Here is a 12,647-nt window from a genome sequence, read left to right as displayed (position 1 = left end):
CCCCCTCGGTCCCCTCTGCTGCCCCCCGGTCCCCTCTGCTGCCCCCCGGTCCCCTCTGCTGCCCCCCGGTCCCCTCTGCTGCCCCCCCGCCCCCTCTGCTCCCCCAGTCCTCTCTGCCCCCCAGTCCCGGCTGCCCCCGGCCTTGCCACCACACCCCCCGCCCACAACCAGCCGACCGGCCCCCGAGTCCTCTTTGCCCCCGGATCTGCCCACCTCCATCCAGTCTGCTCCCTCCCTCCGTCCTCTCCGCCCCCGCCCCTCCCGGCCAAGCCCCTCACTCCCCCGCGCTCGGGTCCTCCCCAGCCCCCGCCCCCCAGCGTCCCCCTCGGCCAGGGTTTCCTCGGGCCCCCCCGTCGCTCTCGCGGCCCGCCCGGGGGGCGGGACTGGTGACGTCACGACGCCAGCGGAAGGATACGGAGCGCGGCCCGACGGCGCTGCGGCCAGTTGCCGGGTAACGGCGGCCGCCCGCCCTCCGCCGCCGCTCTACGTCAGGCGCAGGCTGGGCCTCCCGGGCTCGGCAGCGTCGGAGCCCTCCGCGCGAGGCGCCCGGCCGCCGCGGCAGGTACGGACTGGGGACGGGTCGGGGGGCCGGGCGCGGGCGGCGGGGTCCGCCGGGGTCCGGGGGCGGCGGGGGAGCCCGGGCGCCTGAGGTGAGGCCGGGCGCGGGCGGGGCGGGGCGGCGTGAGTCCGCACAATGGGCCGGCCTGCAGCGGGCGCCGCGCTGGGAGCGCTGCTCAGGCGGGCGGCGCGCTGCGCGGGCGGGAGCCAGGCTGGGTGTCGGGCGGCGGCGGCGGCGGCGGCCCCCAGGCCCCGGCGTGGTCGGGCCCCCAGCTTTGTCTTTTAGGGGCCCGCGAGGGGAGAGCCGCGGGCAGGGCGGGCCGGGCGGTGCGCGCTGACTGACGGGCGCGGCAGCCTATGGCGGGGCGGGGCGGGGCGGGCGCGGCGGTGACTGACGGGCGCGGCAGCCTATGGCGGCGCGGGGCGGGCCTGGCGGGCGGGCGCGGCGGTGACTGACGGGCGCGGCAGCCTATGGCGGCGCGGGGCGGGCCTGGCGGGCGGGCGGTGCAAGGTTCGGCGAAGGTTACCCGAATGCAGAAGTGACCCGGCGGGCGGGGGCGTGCGGCGGCTGGACCCTCCGCCCCGAGGTCGGGGCGCGCGCGGGTGACAGGCCTGCTGGCCCGGGCCGTCGTCGGCGCTCTCCCCGCCTGCTCCACGGGAGTGCGGCCGGGCGCCGGGCCTCGGGGTCCGTTCCTGGACGTGGCCGGGCGGCGAGCAGGCGGGGGGCGCAGCGACCTGTCGCCCGGTGCCGGCTGGGCTGCTCCCGCCCGGGGCCTGCGCTTCCGACGGGCCGGTAGGCGGCGGGGGGGTCGGCACCGGGGCGGGGGGTCGGCACCGGGCCGGCGGGCGGCGGGGGGTCGGCACCGGGCCGGCGGGCGGCGGGGGGGTCGGCACCGGGCCGGCGGGCGGCGGGGGGTCGGCACCGGGCCGGCGGGCGGCGGGGGGTCGGCACCGGGCCGGCGGGCGGCGGGGGGGTCGGCACCGGGCCGGCGGGCGGCGGGGGGTCGGCACCGGGCCGGCGGGCGGCGGGGGGGTCGGCACCGGGCACCGCGACGGGGCGGCCGACACCCCGGGGGGTCCCGGAGCCCCCCACCGGCTCGCAGACCTGGAGCTGAAGGAAGGGAAGGGACCGCTGCTCTGCGCCCCGGAGGTCACAGACCCTCGCGGCAGGGATGCCGAGCGGGCCGCTTTAAGTGGGTCTCGGGGTCCTCGTTTGGCTTCTTGTGACAAAAACCGAGGTTTCCGAGCTTGGGCCTCCGCACACCCAGGGGGAGGGCTCCTGACTCACTGCTCTCAGAGCCTGGGTTCATCGCTGTGCGTGCTGAATAATGCAGTTTTTAAAATAACATTTTGTTGTGTTTTAGGCGAAAGTCTACACAACAAATTAGGTTCCCCTTTAACAATTTTTATACAAAATGTTGCATGCATTGGTTACAGTTTTCACAATGTGTCAGCATTCTCACTATTTCCGTTCTGTTTCCATTGATCTAGCTTCCCTTCTTGGCTTCTCATCTTTGCTCTTGGGTTACTGTTGACCGTTTGGTCTCACGTAGTTAATTGTTTGAGGGAGCACATTACACAGGTGATGTTTATTTTGTAAGCAGTCTATTTGGCCGAAAGGTGGCCTGCAGGAATAGCTTCAATTCCAAGTTCAAAAGGTGTCTTAAGGCAATAATGAGGGGGAGGGAGGGGTCCCTCTAGAGCCTCTGTTGGTTCAGTAGGTCTGGCCTTTCTAGCAATTTGAGTTTTGTTCTTCATTTTTCTTCCATTCTATCTGGGACCTTGTATTGTGTCTCAGGTCAGAACAGTCGGTATTGGTAGCTGGGCACTATCTAGTTCTTCCAGTTCCAGGTTCGAAGAGGCGGTGGTTCATGTGGGCTCTTAGTCCAGTGGACTAGTTGCTTCTTTGAGCTTTTGACTTTTTCATTCTTTTTTGCTCCATGTGAGTAGAGACCAGCAAGTTGTATTTAGATGGCTGCTCGAAAGCTTTTAAGACCCCAGATGCTACTCGCCAAACTAGGATGTAGGGCATTATTTTTATGAACTGTGTTTTACCCAGTAACTGAGTTGTCCTCCTAAATAATGCATTTTAAATAAATAATTCCTGATGTAGTTTACTGCTTCAATTTGGGCACATGTATAGTGAATTTTACTAAGCCTATTTCATCAATGAAATGCCAATTTGGCCGCTGAAACATGAAGAGAGAATATTGCTCTTAAGCATTTAATTCCATAGGAAATGGAGTTAGGGGTACAAAGTTTTCCATTTGTTTTATTTTAGATAAAAAGTATAGGTTTTTACTGTGGTGTTAACATAAAGGGAATCTGTAACTATTAATCTTATACAAGTTGTAAGACTTTAAGGAAATTAAATGGAAACTCATTGTTTCTCTAAGGCATAGAGAGCGCTCTGTGCCTTATTTTACAGCCCTGCTTTCAAAGCAGCAGGGTTGTTTTCACTTTGTGTTGTTGTGGGAAAGTACTGAGCCTGGGTTTGTTCCTGTTTTAGCAGTATTTGTCTTGGAGCACTTAATGGCCTCTGAGCCAATTTTCTTGTCTGTGAAATGGGAAGGAGGACCTGTCTTAGGGTAGGTGGGATGATCAAACAAGGAAAGATGGGAAGTAATTCTGTGACACTCAAACCCTTTTAAAATGTCAAATTAGTGCCCTTGTTGTGCAAGCCTGCGATTCCTTTGCTAGGTTTCCACAGTTTGCTCTTAGCTTATCTCCAGCTCCACCAACCCCTTCACATCCATACTTTGCCTACCTGCCAGAGTCGTCTTTCCTAAACATGGATCTTATCTTGCCAGTCTCTGGCTCCAAAAGCTTCTTACGACCACTTGTTGAGAAGAGAATAGGATCCTGACCCACTAGCATCTCACTCAGGGCCCTTCACCATCTGGGCCCAAGTCACCCCCCATCCTTTGCCTTGTCCCCCTTACTCCTCTCCACACAGCCCAGTCAGGGGAGGCTGCTTGGTGCTCTGAGCTCAGCTCTTCAGTCCCTCTTTGCTTCTGCTCTTTTTTCTGATCGGGGTGCCCTGTCTTCCCTTACTCCTTCAATTTTTAAGTCAGAATTCTCTCAGAATGAGTAATTCCTTCCTTTTTGCTATCTTAATCCTCTATTTTTACTTGTGTTACTGCCTATCTCACATCCTATGTAAGCTGTGTGTCTTGAACTCTGACCGAGGTGACCCCATACTGTTTGTGCTTAGCCTCTTGAACATTCCAAGTGCTCAGATGTTTGCTAAAGAGAGTTAGCGTATTACTGTCATAAAGCGTTGCTGCCAACAGTGAAAACCACGATGTTAGAAATGTACTTTTGCTGTGTCAAAGGTAGTTAAGAGTATTTAGAATTTTTTTTTTTTTAATTATTTTCGGTCTCACTCAGTATCTTTATATAGAGTGTCTTAGATACCTGGTGTAGGAGAAATACCACAAGTGGGTGGCTTTAACAAACAGAAATTTCTTACAGCTTAGGAGGTTAGAAGTCCACATTCAGGGTGCCACCTTTAGGGGAAGGCTTTTTTTCTCTGTCAGCCCTGAAAGATGGTCCTTGTCTCTTTGAGCTTCTGCTCCTGGGCAGTCTTCATGTGGCTTGCCATCTCTTTTCCCCCATCTCTGCTTCTCTGGCTTGCTCGTTTAATTTCTTTTATATCTCAAAAGAGATTGATTCAAAACACACCTGACACTAATCTTGCCCCATTAACATAACGGGGACAACCCATTCCCAAAATGGGATTATAACCATAGGCTTAGAGGTTAGGATTTACATATTTTTGGGGGACACAATTCAATCTATAATGTTCCACCTTTTGGCGCCCGCATTCATGTCCCTTTTACATGCAGAAGACATTTACCCCATCACATCATCCCAAAAGTCTTACATCAACTCCACGTTCAAAATCTTATTTTCTGAATCGTCTAAGTCAAATATAAGTGAGACTTTTGGCATATTATTCCATCCCGGGTCAAAATTCCTCTTCATCTGTGAACCTTGAAGTCTAGACTACAAATTATCTGCTTCCAGAGTACAATGGTAGAACAGGCACAAGGTAGACATTTCCATTACAAATGGGAGGAATTGGAGGGACAGAAGGGATAACAGACATCAAGCAAGTCCAGAGCCCAGCAGAACAAATTACATTAGCTTTCAAGGCTTGAAAATAATCCTTTGTTCTCCAGGACCATTTGGGCAATGGCCCTGCTCTCCATACTCTGGGTGCTGGCCATGCCCTCTGCATTTGGGGGGGAGGCCCTTCAGCCCTGGGCTTCAGTTCTGCCTTCCAGGCCCACTGGGATGGCAGCTGTCCTCCCTCCACATTGGACAACCCCATTTTCCTAGTCCATCGGAGGAGCTACCCCACCCTCTCAGCCTTGGCAGGCCTTGTTCTTCTGCCCCTTGAGTGGCAGCTCCATCCCTCTGGCATACCTTAACAACATCCCTGCACTCCAGAGCCAATTTGGGAAAGATCCAACTCTGAAACCTAGGAGGCTGTGGCCCCACCCTTTGAAACTGAGAAGGCTCTGCTTGCAGTGCTCTTTCCAACAGTTCTCCTGATCTCTGAGCTGCTCTAGGGATGGTCCCTTTCTTTTCCTGGCCTCTTTCCTGCCAGTACAGTTCCAAGAGGCAGACAGCATTCTTTCCTTTCGTTCTTTCTCTGTCCCCTTCGGTCTAAGCTGATGGGTTTTCTGCTGTGGTAGTTGGTTAGATCCATCAGTCAGAGGCTTCATCTCTCTAACAAAAAACATTGTGTAGCCGCGTCTTCGGTGAACATTGTAAGACATGTGTCCTTAGTTTATACAACAGATTTTTTCACATCCTGAAGTTTTGTTTTATATCGCAAAAGAAAATGACTGAAGGAAGACACACTCTATACTAATCTTGCCTCATTAATATAACAGGGACAACCCATTCCCAAAGTGGGATTATAACCACAGGCGTAGAGATTAGGATTTACAGCATGTATTTTTGGGGTCATAATTCAATCCATAACACAGAGTGAAAGCAATCACTTCTCTGCCAGCATCTAAACTTTCAGGGTGTAAGAAACTGTATCCAGAGCCTGCACCACTGACAGGTCCCTGCCCCTTCCTGCCTTTGCAGGAGATGCTTCAGGTGTCCCTTGTGTGGAGGGAAACAAGAGCACGTGTTTAAAATACTGTTTATATTTGAAACAGGATTTTGTTCCCAGCAGATTACACACATTTTACCTAACTTTTTTTCAATACTCATTATAAAAAATAGTTTGTTTTTTAGGGGGGGTTTGTATTAAAGCAAAGGCACCCTGGTGTTGCAGTGGTTCAGTGCATGGTTGCTAACCAAAAGGTTGGCTGTTCAGATGCATCCAGCAGTGCCATGGAAGAAGGGCCTGGTGATCTGCTCCCGTAGAAATTACGGCCTTGGAAGCCCCGGCAGCAGTTCTCCCCCGTCCTGTAGGGCCGCTGTGAGTTGAAATCGACTCGATGGCGGTGGGTATATTAAAAGAACATTTGTCCTGAATTTCAAAGACGCAGGCCACCCTGGCCTGGTGGGTCTGCTTTTTCGGGACCTCTGATTCTTTAGTCTGTGAAGGGAGAAGAGTCTGGTGCTGCTGTCTTTGCTCCTCAGTGTCACTCACAGAGGCTGTACTTTGTCAGATGGACAGATGCAGTGCAGTCAGATGGCTTGGTTAACTGCACAGCTGCCCTCATCACACAGGCTGGAAGCCTTTTGAGTCTTCCCTTTTCTTACAGCGAGGCTTTTACCAGGGCCACCTCCACCAGCCTGCTCCAGCAGTCTTTCTGTTTGTTTCTTCTGGGCCCACCCTTGTTGACTCTTAACATTCTTTAACTCCACTGCCCTCAAGTGGCTTCTGACTCATAGCGACCCCTGTAGGGTTTCCAAGGCTGGAAATCTCTATGGAAGCAGACTGCGACTTCTTTCTCCTCTGGAGCCTCTGGTGGTTTCATGCTGCTGACCTTTGGGTTAGCAGTCGGGCACTTAACCACTGCGCAGCCAGGGCTCCTTTAGCATTCCTTAGGTGAGTTTTTATGTAGCCTCCAAAGTGGCCTCCCTTTCTCTAGTCTCTCTGGTCCTCCCTCGTTGTTACTAGAATTACTTAATGAATAAATAAAATCACAAACGCCGACCCATGTCCCCCATTGTGTCCCCGCTGAGGGGAGAATGAGCGGTCAGTACTGCCATCTCCCAGGTGGGAGTTAGTGTTGACAGGCGAGAAAGTCGTTCTGAGACTTGTCTCATCTGCCCACTGTCTAACTCACAGCTTCATCTTTTCTTGTATGTTTCTTAGCCGTGTATTTCAGCACTAGCCCTCTGGGCGTTTCCATGATTGTTTGTATGATTCCTTTACTCTGGAATGTCCTTTCCACCCTTCTCTTGCTATCACAATCCTTTGTCTTGACTTCAGTGCTGCAAATACTGTGAAAGAAGCTTTGCTGATCCTCAGAACCAGCTCATCCTTGTCTCCTTCAGGAAGCCTGACTGGTGGCTTTGCTGGGCGATTCCTTCCTTGTGACTATGTGGTTTATTTACGTGGTGGTGTTTGCTGGCTTATAAACTCCTCGAGGGGAGGAAGGGACATCTCCCTCATCTCTGACTCCCTCTGGTGTGTATCGTGGCCTTTGCACAGTACTTACTATTAGATGTTTGACTAAACTGACTCAGCGCATACAAACTCTGATTTCAGCAGAGGGGAGTAGGGCTTGCGGGGATTTGTCTGAGCACTTTGCATCCCCGTGTGACACACTTCGTAAGTGGCAGCTTTTAGCTGTTACTTGGGACAGGTGCGGAGTATACTGGTGGCTGGGTGGGTTGGTTGATTGTGTGTGCTGGTTTGTTGTGACAGTGTTCACATATTTATTTTTGGCTCACGTCTGTAAGAGAAAACTCACGTGGTCGGCCTCTCCACCTGCACCTCTGCTCTTTCATCATTCGAGGAATAATAGAAAGTAGGGAATTTGGTTAGAGGAGGCTCTTTCCAAGCAGCGTCGTGGTGATCCTGAGGGGCCTTCTACCCTCTGTAGGGTGGTGGAGACAGGGCCTCTCTTGGGAGGTGAATGGGCTTTTGCATGTGGCTCAAGGAAGTGAGTGGCCAAAATTGTCAAATTTTACACTGTACGTTCTATTATCACTACCATTTACTGTTGAGTTCAACAATTTTTAATGTCCAGGCCATTGACGAAGGTTACCTTCTTCACATTGTGTCACTGTTCCTGTCTCCACCCCTGTTGCTTCACCACGTTGACTTAGCCTCTCTGCCCCTCAGAGTTCTCACCTGTCCTTAGAGCTACTGTTGTCATCTCAGTCTCATACAGGTAATTCAGCAGGGCGCAGTGCTCAAGGCAGACATTCTTGGTTTAGTGAGCTGGTGTTGTTTAGTTTAAAGATGACTTCACTGATGGTTTCGGCTCAAGTTTCAAAAGTTAGATTCGGGGGTCCCTCCAATCTCAGTGTGTCCAGGAAGTCTGGTTTCCAGGAGGAAGTTCAAGTTCCCATCCTCAATTTCCCTCCTCTTGATCAAGATCCGCCTGTTGGGCCCCTGATGTAGCCAGGCACCTTCCATTTCTTCTGGTCTCCTGACAAGGGAGGTAGTAGTTCTTGGAGGCAATTAACCTGCAGACGGTTTCCTTCTCTGATTCCTGGATCTCCTCCTTCCTCTGTTGCTCCAGGTACTCCATAGGGTTTTCTGTGGCTGAGTTTTTGGAAGTAGATTGCCTGGCCTTTCTTCCAAGGCTCGTCTGGGCTCAAACTTCCAACCTTTTGTTTAGCAGCTGAGTGTGTAATTGTTTGCACCACCCAGGGACCCCTACACTATACTTTTCAGTAAAAGAAGAACTTGAAGAACTTAATAAAGACTTGATAAGATGAAAAGTTTTCACTTTGATGTTACATCTTATAATTACTCGTTTGGCAACAGAATCCCTCTCCTTCATATTTGGAATGACTGAAGTTCTGGGCTCGACGTTATCATCTCCAAGGCTTTTTCCTGTCACTGGGCTTTCTCCATCACCCTCTCTCTTCCTTGGCCTTGTCAGCAGTCTTGCTCCCTGATTGGACACGGAGAAGGTAGATGAGAAAAAACAGTGGTAATCTTGAAACTGTTTTTGTTAGGTATTTATTTAGTTACTACTTGTAAGCATTTAAGTATTTTTATGTATATAAGCATTACTGGCTGACAGGTAGTATCCAGAAACTTTTAAAAGTGACATCTGTTTTTCAATAATTTGGGATTCCCTGGCTTGCAGGAACATAGGAATTATATGTCAATATTTGACTTGCATTGAATGTAATTACGAAGTTTTTTATAATCTTTAGAAATCTTTGTCTTCCTAACAAGTCTGTTAGAGACCTGTCCCAAAGATGTGGGGATGATAGGCCTACCCACTGGATGAAGTGGTCAATATCTCTAGTGTCTGTATTAGAAATGACAGGCGGTAGGACCGTTAGAGGAGCCCTGGAGGCGCAGTGGTTAAGAGTTCTGCTGCTAACCCAAAGGTCTGCAGTTCAGATCGTCCAGCAGCTCCTAAAAAGAAACCCTGTAGGGCAGTTCTATTCCGTTCTATAGGGTTGCTATGCGTCGGAGTCCACTCGATGGCAATGGGTTTGGTTTTTGGTTTAGGACAGTTAGAAGGCGATGGTTGTAACTATGCTTGAAAATGTGTTGCTCTGTGTGTGTGTGCATGTTTCTAACTAGAGTGTGTAAGAATGTGAACTTCGGGAATACAGGCTTTGCATGTGCATGTCTGTGTGCACACATGTGCCTCTAGCTAGAGTGTGTAAGAGTGAGCGCTGTGAGTGCAGGCCTGGGGGTGTGTGTGTGCATGTTTCTAGCTAGGGTGTAAGAACGTGAACTTTCGGAATACAGGCTGTGTGTGTGTGTTTACGTGCGTGTGTGTGCACACATGTGCCTCTAGTTAGAGTGTGTAAGAATGAGTGCTGTGAGTGCAGCCTGGGGTATGTGTGTGTCTCTAGGAACTGGGAGCCAGGCTCTGAGTGCCGTAGTCTTTATAGTTCCTGGTGTGTGTGTGTGCACACGCGTATACCTGTAGCTAGAGTGTGTTAGAGAGTGCTGTGAGTACGGCCCGGGGTGCGTGTGTATGTCTCTCTAGTAACCGGGAGCATGGCTCTGAGTACCACAGTCTTTATGTTGCCTGATGCGTGCTAGCAGTTGCTCAACAGATACTTGAATGAAATTAGCCAGTGAAGTTTGCGGGGAAGGTAAGTGGGAGGAGATCTGCCTCTTAGCATTTTCTGATGTTTGGTGATGTGGTTGTTACCTCATGGTGGGTGCTGGGTAGAGATTTGTGGGGATTTATTTTTCTTTACAGCCAGGTGTTCTACCTGAATCCGGTTCCAGTACCTCTGGAATCTTAATGGCCAGTACCTAACTATTCCAGAATTGTCCAGTTTGGAGATTTGCCCAAGCCTTTCATTTTTTTTCCACCTGCTAACCTCTGAGGTGACCAAGCAGCTTTTTTTTTTTTCAAGTAATTTTTATTGTGCTTTAAGTGAAAGTTTATAAATCAAGTCAGTCTCTCACATAAAAATGTATGTACACCTTACTACATACTCCCATTTACTCTGCTCCTAATGAGTCAGCCCGCTCCCTTCTTCAGCTGTCTGTTTTCGTGTTCATTTCGCCAGCTTCTAACCCCCTCTGTCCTCTCATCTACCCTCCAGACAGGAGATACCAACATAGTCTCAAGTGCCCACCTGATGCAAGTAGCTCACTCTTCACCAGCATCCCCCTCCAACCCATTGTCCAGTCCAATCTATGTCTGAAGAGTTGGCTCTGGGAATGGTTCGTGTCTTGGGCTAACAAGGTTTGGGGACCATGACCGCCAGGGTCCTCCTAGCCTCAGTCAGACCACTGTCTGGTCTTTTTATGAGAATTTAGGATCTGTATCCCACTGCTGTCCTGCTCCCTCAGGGGTTCTCTGTTGTGTTCCCTGTCGGGGCAGTCATCGGTTGTGGCCGGGCACCACCTAGTTCTTCTGGTCTCAGGATGATGTAGTCGCTGGTTCATGTGGCCCCTTCTGTCTCTTGGGCTTGTAATTATCTTGTGTCCTTGGTGTTCTTCATTCTCCTTTGATCCAGGTGGGTTGAGACTCATTGATGCATCTTAGATGGCCACTTGCTGGCGTTTAAGACCCCAGACGCCACTCTTCAAAGTGGATGCAGAATGTTTTCATAATAGATTTTATTTTGCCAGTTGACTTAGATGTCCCCTGAAACCATGGTCCCCAGACCCCTGCCCCTGCTACGCTGGCCTTCGAAGCATTCAGTTTATTCAGGAAACTTCTTTGCTTTTGGTTTGGTTCAGTTGTTGACCTTGCCTGTATTGAGTGTTGTCCTGCCGTTCACCGACCAAGCAGCATTTTGCTCCTTGTTAGCGTCTTTTTAATGAAGAGAAAGTTGAAGCGGAACAGACACGTTTTTGATCTTTCGTGACGCGTTACCGCTTTCCTTGGCCCCTGTAGGTAGCAGGGTGCTGAGTGTGTTTTTGTTAATAGTCTTTTGCTGTTACCCTCTCAGGAAGTTGTTTCTATAAACTTTAAATATGAAGTAAAACCCATTAAAGTATGTTTCATGTTGTTTATTAAAAAAAAAAAAAAAAACACAAATGCCATAAATTGCAAGATGAAAAATGAGTCCCTTCCTTCACCCCCTTCCGTTCCTGTACTCATCTCCCCTTGAAAGCTACTGATAAGTTTGTCCAATATCACAGAAAAAAATTATGCGTATACTTCTGAAAAATGTGCCATGGTTAAAATCCCACTCAGCTCTGTGTCTGGGACTCAGTCCTCATCAGCACAATCCACCCCACCTTACCTGCTTTCGTTTCTGGTGCCATGGCTTCCACTGTGAAGGGCCAGCGGATGGGCTGGGGCTCCCGCTTAAGTGACGGTGGCACGGCGTCACGGTGGACCCTCGAGCACGGTGTCGCAGTGAACTTCTGTGATTCACAGTTTCCTGACTAAGCAGCAGTAACAGCATTGACCCAACAAGGCTCTAACCTCTGGATTATCACTGGATTATAATTTTGGACATTAGACTTGATATTATCTTCTTTCAAGGGGTTTTGTTGGATATCATTTTGCAGTGTTCTAGAAGCACAGATCCCTTGCATTGCACATTGAGTGTTAACATTGAGTTTTAGGCTAATAAAAATTACAGTGACTTCATGGGTAATCACCCAGGACCCCACTTTGGTTTCCTGCTCACTGTCGCTGTCTTGGGGCTCTTAATCTTATCCTTAAGAAGGGTTCACAGGCTCTCATTTTGCTCTGGGCCCCACAAATCAGGTAGCTGGCCCTAGAGACTTCTTAAACGTAAGATGTAGAACGCCTGTTTCTGTGAGTGCGTGACTGCCCTTAGTAGTTGGTTTATGCACGTGGAGACTTAAAAATGCGCGTGCGCGCACATGCGCGCGTGCACACCCATGCTTGGGTCTTTTTGAAAAAACTACCACACTGAAGTCCCTGCAAAGTTAGTGTGTGTTTTCTTGAAGAGCTCGATAATTGGTCTAGAAAGCTACACTTTAAATTAAAATAAAAAAAAGACTCTGAAAAAAGTTAGCTGTACAGAGTATTTGTTGAACTTGCGTCCTGTGTCAGGCAAGAATAGTTGGTCTGTGTCCCCAGGGCGTGTGGCTGGTGTCCACGCTGTGGTGGCTGTCCAGGCACAGCAGTGGGAGCCTGTTGCTCAGTGTCTCCTTAATAATATTTTGTACCGATTATGGAGCCCTGGTGGCGCACTGCTTAAAGTGCTTGGCTGCTAACTGGGAGGTCGGCGGTTCAAACCCACCAGGTCCTCCAAGGGAGAAAGATGTGGCAGTCTGCTTCTGTGAAGACTGACAGCCTTGGAAACTCTATGTGGCAGCTGTGCCCTGTCCTGTAGGGTTCTCTGTGTTGGAATTGACTCGTCAGCAGTGGTTTTTTATATTGCTTGGTTTGGAAAGATTCAGACGAGCTTTCAGTACCAGCGGAAACCCTGGTGGCGTAGAGGTTAAGAGCTACGGCTGCTAACCAAAAGGTCGGCAGTTCAAATCAGCCAGGCGCTCTTTGGAAACTCTATGGGGCAGTTCT

General features: G+C 50.6%; 1 protein-coding gene across 8 annotated transcripts in view; it reads left to right on the top strand.

Annotated features, from left to right (window-relative positions):
• Positions 1-480: 480 nt before the first annotated feature.
• The window catches only part of KIAA0232 (KIAA0232 ortholog), a 104,634-nt gene continuing 92,467 nt past the window's right edge, over positions 481-12,647 (top strand). For 7 of the 8 annotated variants that reach the window (XR_010322179.1, XM_064286222.1, XM_064286217.1 and 4 more), the window contains exon 1: positions 481-562. The gene's annotated coding sequence lies outside the window, so the exon portion shown is untranslated. Of the gene's footprint in view, positions 563-1,246; positions 1,352-12,647 lie in introns of those variants that run through there. The other variant, XM_064286218.1, reaches the window with a different exon arrangement.

The sequence above is a fragment of the Loxodonta africana genome, chromosome 5 (assembly GCF_030014295.1).
Source record: "Loxodonta africana isolate mLoxAfr1 chromosome 5, mLoxAfr1.hap2, whole genome shotgun sequence".
NCBI classification, from domain to species: Eukaryota; Metazoa; Chordata; class Mammalia; order Proboscidea; family Elephantidae; genus Loxodonta; species Loxodonta africana.
This window is presented reverse-complemented; position numbering and strand designations above follow the sequence as displayed.